Below are 16,657 nucleotides of genomic sequence, written 5' to 3'. Positions count from 1 at the left end.
CAATTTTGTTGACCTTTTCAAAGAACCAGGAGATCAGTTAGAAAGTTTTGATTTTATTGATTTTCTCCACTGTTTATTTTCTATTTTATTGATTTCCATTCTTTAGTTTCTCTACTTCTGTTTACCTTAGGTTTAATTTGCTTTTCTGTTTCTAGCTTCTTAGGTTACAATTAGATAATTCAGATGAGATCTTTCTTTCTTTCTAATACAAGCATTTAAAACTATGACTATCGGGCTGGCTGGGTAGCGCAAGCGGGTAAGTGTGCGTGTTCCACTGCGGCGGCCCGAGGTTCGCCGGTTTGGATCCCGGATGCGCACCGACGCACCACTTGGCAAGTCATGCTGTGGTGGCGTCCCATATAAAGTGGAGGAACGTGGGCATGGATGTTAGCCCAGGGCCAGTCTTCCTCAGCAAAAAGAGGAGGATTGGCAGATGTTAGCTCAGGGCCGATCTTCCTCCAAAAAAAAAAAAAAAACTATGAATATCTCTCTAAGCGCTGCTTTAGCTGTATCCCACAAATTTTGACATGTCATGTTTTCATTTTCATTCAGGTCAAAATATTTTCTAATTTTCCTTGTGATTTTTTCTTTAACCCATGGGTTATTTAGTAATATGTTGTTTAATTTCCAAATATTTCAGGAGTTTCCAGATACCTTTTTGTTATTGGTTTCTAGTTGAATTGTGTTTTGTTTAGAACAGATACTCTGTATGATTCAATCCTTTTAAATGTATTGAGACTTTTTTTATAGCCCAATGTGTGGTCTATCTTGTTCCATATGCATTTCTCCTGGTCTTAGGTAGCATTTTCTATAAATGTCTAGAAGGTCAAATTCACTGATAGTGTTGTTCAGGTCTTCTGTATGCTCACTTATCTTCTGACTACTTGTTCTATCAATTATGGAGAAAGGAATGTTGAAATCTCCTTGTGGATTTCTACATTCTTGTGGATTATAATCTATACTTATGGATTTATCTATTTCTCCTTTCAGTTTTATCAGTTTTTGCTTTATATTTTGAAGATCTGTTGTTAGGTGCATTTTGGATTGTTACGTCTTCTTGATGAATTGACCCTTTTATCTTTGTGAATATCCTTAAGAACATTCCTACTTTGTCTGATATTAATACATCCAGTCTACCTTTTTTTTATTATTTTAATGAGGTTATAATAGTTTATAACACTGTGAAATTTCAGTTGTAGATTATTGTTTGTCAGTCACTATATATATGTGCCCCTTTCCCCCTTATGCCCACCCCACAACTCCCTTTCTTTCTGGTAACCACTAATCTGTTCTCTTTGTCCATGTGTTAGTTTATCTTCCACATATGAGTGAAATCATATGGTGTTTGTCTTTCTCTTCCTGGTTTATTTTACTTAACATAATACCCTCAGGGTCCATCCATGTTGTTGCAAAGGGCTGATTTTGTCTTTTCTTAATGGCTGAGTAGTATTCCATTGTGTATATATATATATCATATCTTCTTTACACATTCATCAGATGTTGCACACTTGGGTTGCTTCCATGTCTTGACTACTGTGAATAATGCTTCAATGAACATAGGGGTGCATAAGTCTCTTTGAATTGTTGATTTCAAGTTCTTTGGTTAAATACCTAGTAGTGGAATAGCTGGGTCGTATGGTATTTCTATTTTTAATTTTTTGAGAAATCTCCATCTGTTTTCCATAGTACTCTACCTTTCTTTTGATCAGTGTTTGCAAGGTATCTCTTTTTACATCCTTTTTACATCCTTTCAGTTTTAACATGCTTTATTTATATTAAAGTGGATTTCCTATAGGCGTCATATAGTTGGGTCTTGCCTTTTTTATTCAGTATGACAATCTCTGTCTTTTCTTTGTAATGTCTAAACTATTTACACTTTTATGTAATTATTGATATGATTGGATTTAAGTCTGCCCTCCTGCTGTTTGTTTTCTATTTGTCCCTTCTATTCTTTGTTCCTTTCATCATTTTTCTGTACCTTCTTTCGATTGAGTATTTTTTATCCAATAATACTGTTGGCCTATTGGTTATATCTATTTGTTTAGTTTTGTAATGGTTGCTCTAAGGTTTACAGTATGCAAGAGTATACCTTTCAATAATACTATACTACTGTATGTGTAATATAGAAACTTTATGACAGTATATTTTCATTTCATTATGCTTCTATATATGTTATAACTCCCACAATACATTGTGTTACTTTTCCCATAAACAGACAATTATCTTTCAAAGAAATTTGAAAGTGATGGAAAAAGTATTTATATTTACCCATGTATTTATTCTTTCTAGGACTCTTCATTCTTTTGTGTATATCTGTGTTCACATCTGGTCTCATTTTCCTTTAGCCTAAACAGCTTTCTTTTATATTTATGCTGGCAACAAATTCTGTTAGCTTCTATTTATCTAAAAAAGACTTTATTTTTGAAAGCTATTTCAAAGGATACAGAATTCTAGACTGATCAGTATAGTTGGTTGGTTGGTTGGTTGATCACTTAAAGATGTCACACCATTGTCTTCTGGTTAGTTTCTGAAGAGAAGTTTGTGGTATTCTTATATGGGTTCACTTGTATGTAATGTGTTTTTATACTCTGACTGCTTTTAAGATTTTATTATTGGTCTTCAGTAATTTGATTATGATGTGCCTTGGTGTGATTTTCTTTGTGTTTATCTTACTTAAGGTTCATTGAGTTTCTTTGATCTGTGGGTTCATCAAATTTGGAAATTTTTGACAATTATTTCTTTAAATACTTCCCTATTCTCCCCCTCCCCCTTTCTGAGACTCTTATTACGTGAATGTTAAATTTTATATTGTCCCACAGGTCATTAGGCCTCTGTTTAATTTTTTTCAGTCTCTTTTTCTCTCTATGCTTCAATTTGGATACTTCCCATTGCTACATCTTCAAGTTCACTGGAGTTTTCTTCTGCAGTGTATAACCTCCTGTTACTGCCCTTCAGTGAATATTTCATTTTATATATGTTTTTTTTTTTTTTTGCGAGGAAGATCGGCCCTGAGCTAACATCTGCCAATCCTCCTCTTTTTGCTGAGGAAGACTGGCTCTGGGCTAACATCCATGCCCATCTTCCTCCACTTTATATGGGACACCGCCACAGCATGTCTTGACAAGCAGTGCATCAGTGCATGCCTGGGATCCTAACCAGCGAACCCCTGGCTGCCACAGTGCAGCGTGCACACTTAACCGCTTGTGCCACCGGGCTGGCCCCTATATATTGTATTTTTGATCTCTAGAAGTTTCATATGGTTCTTTTAAAAAATATCCATTTATTTCCTCATTAAATTCATATCTTTCTTTAAATCTTTTAGCATATTCATAAATTCATAGCTATTTTAAAGTTTTTGCTTACTAATTCCATTATTCCTGTCATTTCCAGTTTTGTTTTTAATAGTTTATTGTCTCCTGGTTATGGGTCACATTTTTCTGCTTCTTAGATTGTCTAGTCATTTTTCATTGCATGCTGGAAATTGTGAGTGTTATGTTCTTGAGCTCTGAATTTTGTTGTCTTCCCTTAAGGAATTTTAAACTTTGTCTGGTAGGCAGATAAGTTACTTGCAAATCAGCTTGATCCTTTCAAGGTTGAAGGTTTGCTAGGACAGTTCTAAAGTGGACTTTACTCGAGGGCTAGTTTAGGCCTATTGCTAAGGCAAGCCTTTCTGGGGTCTCTACTGAATATCTGGGATATTTCAAGGCCTGTCCATCCTGAAAGGTCAGAATTCTAACTTATCCTAGCTCTGCATGAGTTCTGGGAATTGTTCAGCTTACAACCCTCCTGTCATTCTTTGTCCAGCTTTGTATAGCTTAGGATCCAGCAACAGATTTAAGGGGACTTCCATGCAGATTTCTGGAGCAGTTTTTCTATCCAGCTCTCTCTCTAGTATTCTGCCCTGAAAATTATAACAACTTCAGCATCTCTCTCTCTGATGTCTGTCTTTTCAAGTCAGCAAGATTTGGTTCCCTTTCACAGAACCATGACCAAGAAAACACCTCTAGGCAGAAATCTGGAGTATCTGTAGATCTTACCTTGTTTTTTCCCCTTCTCTCAAAGATCATAGCCCTGCGCTGCCATTGTCCAATGTTTGAAAATAGTTATTTCATATCCTTTGTCTAGATTTTTAGATGTTTATAATGGGAGGGAAGTCTGATCCCAGTTACTCCATCATGACCGTAAGTGGAAGTTCCACTGCCCTTCTTCCAGGCATCCATGGGATACAACATGCATTTGTTTGTTAAGCACCCCTGTTTTTTGCTGTGCACCAATGACGATATTTGCTAAAACACTTTTTTTTTTTGCTGAGGAAGATTCACCCTGAGCTAACATCTGCTACCAATCTTCCTTTTTTTTTGCTTGAGGAAGACTAGCCCTGAGCTAAGATCTGTGCCAATCTTCCTCTATTTTGTATGTGGGTCACTGCCACAGCATGGCTGACGAGTGGTGTAGGTACATCCCCAGGATCCAAACCTGCGAACCTGGGACTTTGAAGTGGAGTAAGCCAAACTTAACCACTATACCATGGGGCTGGCCCCATGCTAAGCCCTTTTGATGCCAAATTGCACTTCTGTCTTAGGTTACTATAACAGCTTTTTAAATGCCTACTCTCTTTAACTCCAGACTTACTCACTCCATACTGCTACCAGAGTAATATCAATCAAACTGCATGGTACCAAATGCAAAGTAAAAGTGAACGAATAGCTCTCTCCACCTTTTGTATTATACTCTGTTATAGGATCTCAGGAACATACTGATGGTTTCTTATTTTTTTAACCACATTTTTAGGAAAGTAATCCTTTAAGTCTTTAACTAAAGTTTCCATGCTTTCCATAAGACTTAGGTTAGAAAAATAACAGGGAATGAGTCAAAAGTCAAATTCCAATAGTAGATACCAAACTGTCCTAAGAATTGCTCCATCTTCTGGTGACTAAGATTTCCTTTCCAGGTCACACTCATTGCACTTGGTTTCTTTATCCCTAATGACGAGCCTCCTAAAATCTCGGGCAAAAAGACTTTTGGCACAGGAAGGCCTATCATCTCATAAGACATGCCTGGCCATATCTCAGTCCCTGCAGAGGACACAGCTTGAGTTCTTGTTCAAGAAACCCTTCAGCCTCTGTTCATATAAATTTCTAGTATGCCAAAAGAAATACTCAGAGATTTCTGAGTTCTACTCAGGCTAACACTGGGATTCCCTCTGCATGAAACAAGACTCTTTCTCGTTTAATTCTTTATTGCTCTAAATTATATTTTGCCCGATTAATATTGTGGTCTCTGATTTCTGTTTGCCTAATGTGCTTTTGCCCATCCACTTTCAAAAAATTCTTTTTCCTAACTTTGTTTTAGTTGATTGTGTTATAAGTAGAATAGAGTTGAATTTTATTTTTTATAAAATCTGAGAGTCTTTATATTTTAATAGGGAAATTTAATACATTTATACACATTGTTATAACTAGTTGTTTTGGTTTTTATCCTATCATCTTATTATTAATTATCTTGTTCCTTTTTTTAATCTGTCTATTGGTAGATGGAGTCTATTTTCTTTGCATTTATTTTCTCTAATGCATTAGAAGAAAAACATTGGCTCTAATTCCACTATTTATAACCTTGACATTTTTCAAAAATAGTTCTTAATTTACATTCTTCTACCTGTAAGAACCAAGTGTGGATTGGAATCTTTTGAGATCTTTTTATTTAAGATAAATAGCATTCTTTTATTCTTTTCTTCCAACTTCACGCTTCATCATTTTTTCTATAACTAGGGCTTTAGTAATTTATTAATTGTATTTATTGTATTATCCTCTTTTTATAACATGTAAAACTTTTTTTTTCCAAGATAAATGTTAGAAATTTGGGGGATACCTAGACTTTTAACAATTATTTAGATTTATCCTCATTGTTCTGGTTTCCTTGTTCTCCCCTAGACTTTTTATATTGTGACTTCTCCATCCTTGAGCCCTTAATTACTTTCACATCTGCCTCTTCTGTGGCGCACTTTCAAGTGGTTTTTGCTTAGCAATTGCGGCAGAGATTGTTAGCTGCCTCTTCATTCTCTGCTTCTTCCTTATTAACAGAACCTTAGTTTTGTTGGGGCTAGAATGAACACTGCAGAAAAACCACATTTCCCACTCTCTTTCCAGATAGGGTGACCAATGAAATCAAAGCAAAAGTTTTAGGCGAGGCTTCTAGAAAAGCTCTTCAAAGTGGCTGACTTAGTTGAAAAGTACATTCTATTTGCCTTTCTCCCCTGCCTCTTTCTTCTTTCCTAGAATGGGGATATAATGGCTGTAGCTCTAGCAGCCGTCTTGTGACCATGAGGTGACTTTGAGGATGGAAGCCACACTAAGGATGGTAGAACAGAAAGATAGAAGGAGCCTGGGTCCCTGATGACACTGATGTGCTGCTGCTGGCCCTGAATTACTTCTCACTAAACTTCATGTCACATAAAAGGATAATAAACTTCCACCTTGCATAAACTGCCCGTATTTTTGGCCTCTGTTATTAGCAGCTAAACACAATTCCTAGCTTTACAGCAAAGAATGAGGGAGGGACATTCCAGATTGAGAGAAGAGCAAGAGCAAAAAGATGAAGGAGTGAAAATGCGGCAAGGTCAGAGAAAAACAGAAAGTCTGCTGTGGCAGGAATCCAGGATATGGGGTAAGATAGAGTTACAGAGGATGTCAAAACGTGCGTAGGAGGGCATGTCCTAAATCTACTCCCTTCTAAGAAGCAGGATAAAACTCAAACCACTTTCTCCAGCGTTCAAAGCCCTTCACCACTTGGTGCCCACTTTTCCAGACTTATCGGCCGCTTCTCACGAACCTGGCATTCCAGACAAGTGGAATTACTTGCCATTGCTGGAATTCATGAGTTTTTCACCTTTGTGTCTTCGTACCTGCTTTTCCCTTTCCCCACCTCTCTGTCTGACTAATGTGTGCTCAGTGCTTTAGACGAAGCCCAAGATTATCCATGCCCTCTGCCCCACCAATCTGGCTGCAGTGTTCCTCCTCTGATTCCCACAGCTTTCTATTATTGCTTTTATGAGAGATCTTATGCTCTACTCAGGGACTTACTTATCTGCCTCTACTCTGAGATCACAAGCTTCTAAAGGGTAAGAACTCTCTCATATTTAATTACTCAGCTCACTAGATAGCAGACTGTCTACTACAGACCAAATTCTCGATAGGTAATTGTTCATCAGATACATGATGGAGTGAATTAATGGGATGAAAAGCTTTGAATGCCAGATTAAGGCATTCAGACTTTATCCTGAAGCCGTGGGAGGCAGCAGAATGACATGGGAGGCATATGTGTGGCTTTGGAATTCTGCTCCCCTGACCAGTACAAAAGAGGGACTGAAAACCAGGGGAAAGCCCCGAAGCGGGGCGACTTGTCAGGAGGCTTAGCTCCAGCAGCTCCCAGCCAGGGTCCCTGGCCTGTCCTGAAATGGTTAAGGTGGCTAGGGCACACACCTCTGCAGAGGAGAAATTTCCCTGTCCTTGCCTAAGTGAATGGCTGGGATTAAAGTGACAGCCCACCTTAGTGATGGCGGCATAATTGGTTGTTCAGCTCTGTCCTTGTCAGAGCGCTGACAGTTCTGCAGATGTCCTGCTCAGCTCTCCAAAGGTTAGCCTCAGCTGGTGCGGCTGTTCATTAATCATTCCTGCCTGACAGGCCTCGGTGCAGCCCACAGCTGCCACACCAGCCCCCCCAGTCCCGCCCCACCCAGCCAGGCTGGAGGCAGCCTGACCTCCCCTGAGGGCTGGTCCTCACATAGGGAGACAGGCGGTCTGTGTCCCCACCACCCCGCCTGCTACTACCGCTGAGCAAGAAACACTGATAAAGGAATTTCCCAGGGTTCCTTCTTCCTGGAACTAAGGTCTGAATCACCTTACATGCTATCCTGACATCCTTGACTTTATCTGCTCCTCTCCTCCACCCTCACAGAAGCTTCTTACTGAGACGAGGGCAACCCAGGCCCAAGAGTTCCAGAAAGACAAGAAGGCCAATGAATTCGGACCGCTCGTGCTGGGAAGATGCAGGACCTGGCTTAGGCCCTGACTCCTGGGCAGAGTGTGTACTGCATCCAACCTGTGAATTCCACAAACTGTAAAATATGCTCATGAACCACTCTGTATGACTCAAAACAAAACATGTGTACTTGCGTATTGGCTGTTTCTAGCTCTGGAATATTAAGGAAAGGGCTATCTTTTGCTCTTTGGGGCGGAATAAGCCAGAAGAAGGTTGGGGAAGCAATTTTCTGGGTTCAAAAGAGACCAGCCCCTCTCCTCAGTCCTCTCCCTATCTCTTTCCCTGTCAAAGTCGACATGGTGGACTGAGCCAAGGATGGTGGGTGGGATTCTAGTCAGAGCAGAGAGGTTGAAGGACGGGTTGGGGGATCCAGGTGTGGGGAACAGAGAGTACAGAGGACAGGGCTTGGATTGGGACAGAGCGGAAATTGCAGTCTGCTCTGTGGAAGGTGGTTAGAGAGGAGGGTGAGGTCAGAGTTAGAAGGGCTGATTAGAAAAATCATTTGCCCATCTCAAGACCAACAGTATAAAACACCTCTCTGGCCATCTGCTCTCAGGCTCCAAAATTCCTCAAGACTTCCTTCCACTTTCCCTCATCTTTCCCCTTTTAGTTTCTCCAGATTTTCCAGGCCCTAATTCTGGCACTGTGCCTCCTTTCTCCATCTTCTTTTGCTGCCTTGTTTGATGCCTTGAATAGATCAGACTTTGCCCCCCAGCCAACCAAATCCAGGATTAAGAATTCCATCACAGTTCCCCGCCCAGCCTTCCTTCAAGAGTAAAAGCATGTTCCCGAGGCCTGGGTCTCAGCCACGCGCTGCCAGTCGGTATGTGCACGATGCAGGAATCATCATTTCCCTCCATTGATTAGCTGTCCACCGGCAAAGTTTCCAGAGGAGCAAACAAGGACACCGGGAGATTAGCATTCAGCTGGGCTTTCGGATTCCAAACCACAGATGCCTGCGTTTTCACATCTGAAGTCTGAACACACAGTCAGTCCAGAAACCAAGGGAGTACAAACTGAGCTCCCTCAAACTCACACCAGATACATAAGAGACTTTCCCAAATGCTTCCTAGTGACAGTTACCGTCTCCCACATTTACCTGGCACTCTTTCACATGTTATCATTCTGCTTCATCTTCCCAACAGCTTCTCAAGGAAGGTGAGATTCCCCCCCCCCCCCCATTTTACGTTAGAGAAAACTGAGGTTTGGAGAGGCTGAATGACTTGTCCAAGATCATACAGCTGGAATGCAGGCACCTTAGCACTCAAAGCCAAGTCCCTTGAAAATCCTATCTCCTTCCTCTTCATCATACTGCTTCTCATGGACTTACTGTGACTTTAAGCCAGGGCTCTTCAAGAGTGGTACTATTGACATTTGGGGCCTCATAATTCCTTGTTGTGGGCACATTGTAGGATGTTTAGCAGCATCCCTGGTTTCAACCCACCAGATACCAGTAGCATCTCCTCCCCTAGCTGTGACACAAAAATGTCTCCAGACATTGCCAGATGTCCCCAGGGTGGCAATATCACCTCTAGTTGAGAATTGCTGCTTTGTGCCTTTCCATTCTATGGCACTCTTTAAATATTGTCTACCTGAGGCAAGGGGCTGTTTTCTGTGCATGGGCCAGAGATTCCTCACTATATGAGGAGAAGTCAAGGAATATAGTAAGGTCAGACACCTCTGGAAGACTGTGCTTGGCAATGATAATGAAGAATGAGAAGGGCACATATCCAAGAGACATATATTGGGAGGCATTAAATTGGAAAGTTGGTCCAACCCTCCATCTTTTCTTCTGTCCATCAGTCTCCCCTTCTTCCCATCCATTGTCTCTCTACCCATTCTGCAACTGTTCCCTGTTATAAGGCCTGTGCAAGGCACCATGTGGGAGAAAAAAGTCACCCGTGGATCCTTCCCACAGTGCTATGGAGGTTGTCGGAGTCTCAGCCCTGACACTAATAGCCCAAGAATCTTGAGCAGATCTCTGGGCCTTAGTTTCCTAAAACTAAGAATAATAATACATTCCTGGTAAAATCACAGTGATGACATAACAAGCTAATGTATGTAAGAAGTGCTTTATATGCTATATGAATGTTAGCTGTCACTATAGGGAATGCTGGACAAATACAAAAAGAACTGTAATATCAGGCACTAGGTGTTAAAGGATACAATAAAAAAATGGGCAAAGGATTTGAACAAGGAATTCACAGAAAAAGAAATGCAAATGGCCCAGAAATACAAAAAGATGCTCAAACACACTAGTATTTAGGGAAATGCAAGTTAAAACCATAAAATGCCATTTGTCACCCAGAAGATAGGCACAAATGTAGAATATTTACATTTAACATCTAAAAGCTGGTGAAAATGTGAGGACCAGGCTCTCCCATACTTCTCTGACAGGCCATAGCGCTCCCTCCTAGCTGGTAGTAACTCCAAGAATTAAGCAGGTCACACTCTTTGACCCGGAAATCACACCTTTGTGACCCTTTCCCACAGAAACAAAAGCATCAGTATAAAAAGATATGTGTACAAAGATTGCAAAACAAAAATCAACAAAGGTTGAATAAATATATGGGACATTATGAAGCCGTGAAAAGGAATTACATCTATGTGAATTGCATGAAGGAATGTCCATAATATATTATTAAGTTTTTTTAAAAAGGTAATTGAATATATATAGTGTAAGCCCATTTAAAAATGAGAAGAAAACCCTTTGTGGTTGTGAATATGTGAATGAATATGCTAGTGTGAGCATTGGAAGATGCAAATAAAACATTGGTTACCCAAGAGGATGCAGGGGGGAGGGTGAAACAGGAAAGGACGGATGGAGAAAATAATAACTTTTTCCATATGTTTCATAAAAGTGAGCATTTTTATTTTGTAATGTGAAAGAAAAGATTAATGGTCATAAAGAAGGAACAGGAGAAGGGATGTGCGAGTTCAGAGCACGAGATTTCTTCGTCTGTGGAGAAGGTGGCTGGGCTGGACTTGAAAGGATGAGTTGACCTAGGACCTTCTGAAATTGAGGGTGGGGAGAATCAGGCCTGAGCCACTGAATGAGCCCCAACCTTTGGGCCATGGATAAGCTTGTACAAGTACAAGGGAGCAGGGAGTACTGTCAGCCCCAGGCAGGCTGGGCTTAATTGCAGACGGAAAATGAATGGCTGCCCAACAACCAGTGCCGAGGGCTGCAGAGTCAAGGACAAGGCTAAGCTGTAGTCATCCCGAGCTTGATGGAGGCCACACAGGGAACGGCCAGCTGATTTCTCCACCCAACAGCCTTTCACAGGGAGCTTTTTCTGCAGCTCCCACTGATGCTGGAGGAGAGGAGAGAAGAAAATTGCAAAGCCAGTTGGAAAACCTTCCTCCTTTGTCTTTAGTATTAAAAAAAATGCAAAGGTGATGAATTAGGCAAATTGGTTGATGTCAAGTTGTATCCATCAGAATGATTCAGAGCCTGGGATGAGTAATAGTAATGGGGAATAGCTGTTACTAAGAGTAACCAAATTAGCATTATCGAAAAAGACAAAGGAAAAGTCGGTGGCCAGGAGGCACCCCATCCCCGAGCCTGCCCCTCAGCCTGCACATCCCGGCTTCTGCACTGAGGCCCACCCTGAACTGGGGGGCTCCCACCTACAGGATTCCATAGGAGGTTGGGGCTTCAGTAAGATAAAGAAACGTTCACACCCATTTTCTTATTTGATGGCATTCTAAGCAGGTCAGTGGCATTGACTCCGTTTCACAGGAGGGATATTGAAGCACAGGGAAGTAGAAGGTCTGCCCAACCACGGTCATGTAGCTGGTAAGTACCGGAATCTAGTTTCAACTCAGGACTCGGGAATCTGAATCCAGGACCCAAGTCTCTGTATTTTCCACAAAAACCTCATGAAAAAAAATTATCTACTTTTCTCTCCAGCCATTAGCAGTGAAAAGTAGGAACCACATTGATGGATGGAGAGGGAAAAGGGAAAACTGAAAGAAGACCTCCAGGGGCGGTCACAGCTCCATAGAAACCCCCCTTTCAGCCCTGCCCGAGTTCAGAAGGGCTCTGTAGCCGGGTACCTGGGCACGCAGGACATATTTACGAGATTTGACCTCTCCGGCCGTTTCCACCTAAGGAGTTCTGCTCTCTTCCATGTGACCCCAACACATCCAGTTACAGCTGACTGGCCCAGGGTAGCCCCTGAACCATCAAGGACTGCTGGTCCACAGGATAGCCACAAAAGATGACCACGCCAGGTTCCTTTTGTACCAGGAACTTGGGCAGGAAACGAAGAAAGAGGGTGCCTGTGGCCAGCAGGGCCATGGTGTGTAGCTGGGTGTATTCTTTTCCCAGGGCTGCTGTAACAAAGCACCACATATTAGGTGGCTTAAAACAGCAGAAACTAATTCTCTCAGAGTTCTGGAGGCTAGAAGTCCAAAATCAAGGTGCCAGCAGCGCCATGCCCCCTCGGAAAGCTTGAGGGAAGAATCCTTCCACACTCCTAGCTTCTGGTGATTGCTGGCAGCCCTCAGTATTCCTTGGCTTTTGGCTGCATCACTCAATTTCTGCCTCTATCTTCACATGGCTATCTTTCCTGTCTCTGTGACTCTTCTTTGAAGGACACCAGCAATTGCATTTAGGGGCCACCCAAATCCAGTGTGACCTCATTTTACCTTGATTACATCAGCAAAGACTATTTCCAAATAAGGGCACATTTACAGGTGCCAGGGGTTAGGACATCAGCATATCTTTTGGGGGACAAGATTCAACCCACAACACTGGGCCACAATAGTGTAACAAGGCCCATGGACAGTTGCCTCCAAGGCCCCCAGACGCCACTTCAACTTACAACTCCTTCCAACTCCAGCCGCGGGAGGCTGAGCCGTCAGCAGTGGGTCCCTGCTGGAACCCGGCTTTTGAGTCCGTATAGCCCACTGCCAGTTTCCTCCCAACACCCCCACCTGTGTTTCAGATGGCTTGAGAAGGGTGTTTCCTTGCAATCGAAATGAGCCACAGATAAAACTGAGTTTAATGTTTATTTTTCTCCCATAAATTTGCTTAATTTTATAATTAAAACTCTAAAAGAATGAAGATGCTTCAGAGATTCCTTTTGTTGGAAAGTAGAACATCTCTCCCATGTGCTGGCCCAGCCTGGTCACTGTGATAACTTTTTTTGCTGAAACAGCCACCTCCTGTCACCGGGATAAACCGAGTATGCCCAAGATGCCCGGAGGAAACCTGAATTAGAATCACTGGTGCATTCCTAAGAGGACTTAGGTTAGACCCTAAAGAAATCAGACCAGGAAACACAGCACTCTTTTAGCAAGCCGTGAAAAAGCTGCCTCCAGTGGGGCCGGCTGCCTGAGTCATCGCTGTGTGGGAAGGGCTGGAGCCAGCTGTCCCACCGGCCGGGGTTTGAATTTCTCTGCCAAGTTGCACTTCATGCAAGTCAAACAGACGCAAAGAAATGGCTGGGGTCAGAGTGGCAGCTCTGTTCTTCCTCCCTTCCCTCTCCTCCCCAGGCAGAGAGCTCTCATGGGCCAGCTCACACACTCCTCCGTGCTGAAAATTCTCCCAAGCAGCAGAGGCTCTTGGGGATGGTGCGAGGAGGAGGGACGGGAGGTTCTTGCACTCTGAAATGATCGGTTGCCACGACTGTGCTAATTATATAAATTCCATAGCTTGATGTGTGTCTGTTGAGAAGACTGAGGTAGGGCAGGGGAGGAGGGTGTCGGAATTACACAGCTTCAAGGCTCACAAAAACCCTCCATCTGGTCCCTCCCCAACTTCATGAGGCCCTCCCAGCCCAGCTGAGCACTCCAGAGTACCTTAACCTCCTGGAAAAATTCCAGATCCAAGGCTTGCAGTGACCCCTGTATGAACTCTGTGCTCCTGTGGACAAATACGTACAAATTATAGTGCTCACTCCTCTACACGTGAAGTACAAGCAAGGAACGGAGCAATAGGGAAATCTGAGAAGCAAGTTGGGGGGCTGGCAAGCTCCGTGCCTCCCGGGTGTTCCCATGGCCCTGCTAATCCTCACCTGTACCCTCAGCATCCCTGCCTCCCCTTAAGAGGACTAATCCTGAGCTCAGGCAGCAGGAACTTAAGAAACTCTAGCCAGTGCTTGGGACTTAGGCCAGCAGCGTTGTGTGGGTCGGACTTTGACCTCGTTGCCCAGTTTTCAGCCGGGCTTATGCCTTGCTCCCTGAGCCTGAGCTACTTATATAGTCCTGTCTACTACCACAAAACCTCTTGGACTGGGGTCCAGCTTGCCTTTTTTTTTTTCCTTGCTGAGAAAGATTAGCCCTGAGCTAACAACTGTGCCAAACTTCCTCTACTTTGTATACGGGTCACAGCCACAACATGGCTTGACGAGTGGTGTAGGTCTGTGCCTGGGATCTGAACCCATGAACCCAGGCTGCTGAAGCCGAGTGCGCTGAACTTAACCACTATGTCACGGGGCCGGCCCCCAGGTCCAGCTTGCTTTTAGTCTCTCTCCCAGGGACTGTGGTCCTAGTGAGACTCAGATCAGAGGCTGGGACACTGCCGCCTGACAACAAACCTCCCTCCTGCCTGTAGAGTGGGTCAGGAGGGTTGGGGAGGAGGAGGCTACTCAAATTCTCAGTTCCAGCCCTCCTAGATCTGCCAGTCCCGCTGCAGCGTATGCCCTGCCGTACCCCAAGGCAAAACAGATTTCACAATATATGGCCAGCACAGAGGTGCACTGTCCCTGTGGTCCATTTCGGGCCTTTCCCTCAGAGGAATCCAGCGCTGAACACTCAACAGCTGGTTTGTCAGAACGTTTCACAGGGTGGGAATAAACAAAACCCCCGTGCTGTTCCTCCAAGTTTTCTCAACCTAGAAGAGCCCTTAAAATCATTCAGCCCAACGTACCATTTTACAGATGAGAAAACTGAGGCCCCCAACTCTGAACTGGGCAGGGAAGTAAGATCAGAGGCAGAAACATAGTCAGCAAGTGCATATGCTGAGAGCTGGTCTAGACTAAGCATTGGAGATACAGCCTCTGCTCTTGGGGAGCACTATGTCTAGAGGTGAACAGACCAGACGCAAAAATGCAATCCCGCAGAGGAAGGGCCAGGATGGTGGACGGCACGTGAGGGACTGTGGGAGTGAGAACAGAGGCCTCTAACTCTGAGGAGCTGGGGAAGGTTGACTGGGTGCCCAGGAAATATGATTCGCACCTTTGAGAGAGTATTTGCCCAGCTTAAGGTGTGGATCCAGTGCATTTCACCTTTCCATTGTCAATACTAAACCAAACTAAATATGGTTAGAGACTGAACCAGAGAATTAGTTATGAAAACTGCATATTAAACAGTCTGAAATTGATGGCATATAAATAGAATATGGCTTTATTTTTCTCCAACCACTGCCTTCCAACATGCTCTGTCTGATTTCTCCTCCTTGTCCACTGATGCCATCTCAGGCAGAACTCAGAGCTGTCCTCTCCCTTGCAGTCATGAGAACATTCTCTGTTTGGTAGTTAAGACTTATTCTCAGGTATTAAAAAGCGGTGGTTACCAGGGGCAAAGAGGTTGGGTGTGGGCACAAGGGACGAAGGGAGGCATTTATATGGTGACTGACAAACAATAATGTACGACCAAAATTTCACAGTGTTATAAACTATTAAGACATCAATTAAAAAAAGAAAAAAAAGTTGGGGCTGGCCCCATGGCATAGTGGTTAAGTGCGCACGCTCCGCTGCTGGCAGCCTGGGTTCGGATCCCAGGCACACACGGACGCACTGCTTGTCAGGCCATGCTGTGGTGGCATCCCACATAAAGTGGAGGAAGATTGGCACGGATGTTAGCTCAAGGCCAGTTTTCCTCAGCAAAAAGAGGAGGATTGGCATGGATGTTAGCTCAGGGCTGATCTTCCTCACACACACACACAAAAAAGTCCAAAGCTATCCAAATCAAAACCACCAAAATTGAAACTTCAATCTTGCATGTAACTCAAAGCCACTTCCCTTTGCCCAGCTAAGGACTCACTCCTGGGTCTGAGAAGGCGGTGTGGGCTACTGGCCATGGAGAAGGAGTATGGTCTACTGGCCCTAGAAAAGGGATGTGGTCTACTGGCCTTGGAGAAGGGGTATGGTCTACTCTTTCACTGTTTGCTCTTCACATCTCATCTCATCTCATTCTCATCTCGCTGCTCTTGGCTACTCTAGATTCAGGGCAGAAGGAGTGAAGTTAGAAGGAAACAGCAGAAGTCTTATCTTTAACTTAGCTGGTCCTAGAATTCTGTCTTGACCAGTGCTGTTTGGCATTGATGCCCTTGATGTGACAGGCCTTCAAATACTGACTCTTTCCTTGGGAGGTTCCTTTTGGGATCTCCATCCTGAACAGTCTCCTGACATGAGCAATGTGCCTTCCAGCTGACCTCTTGTAATCCTCCTCCTACCCCAGGACCTCTACTGAGTCCCCCTGCCTGGAAGGCAGAGTGTCTTCACCACCTAAGACTACCTAAGCCCAGCTATGCTCTGCAGCATCCACATCTCTCATGAGATACCCATGTGTCCTTGCCACGTTCAACAGTGATGTGCAGGCTGACCATCCATTGTCCTACCTTTGGCCTCACGGATGACTCCAACCACCACTTGCCTTCAGAATTCTCCAG

Source organism: Ceratotherium simum, chromosome 22 (assembly GCF_057802395.1).
Source record: "Ceratotherium simum simum isolate JZ-2026a chromosome 22, ASM5780239v1, whole genome shotgun sequence".
Lineage (NCBI taxonomy): Eukaryota > Metazoa > Chordata > Mammalia > Perissodactyla > Rhinocerotidae > Ceratotherium > Ceratotherium simum.
Note: the sequence above shows the minus strand (reverse complement) of the source record.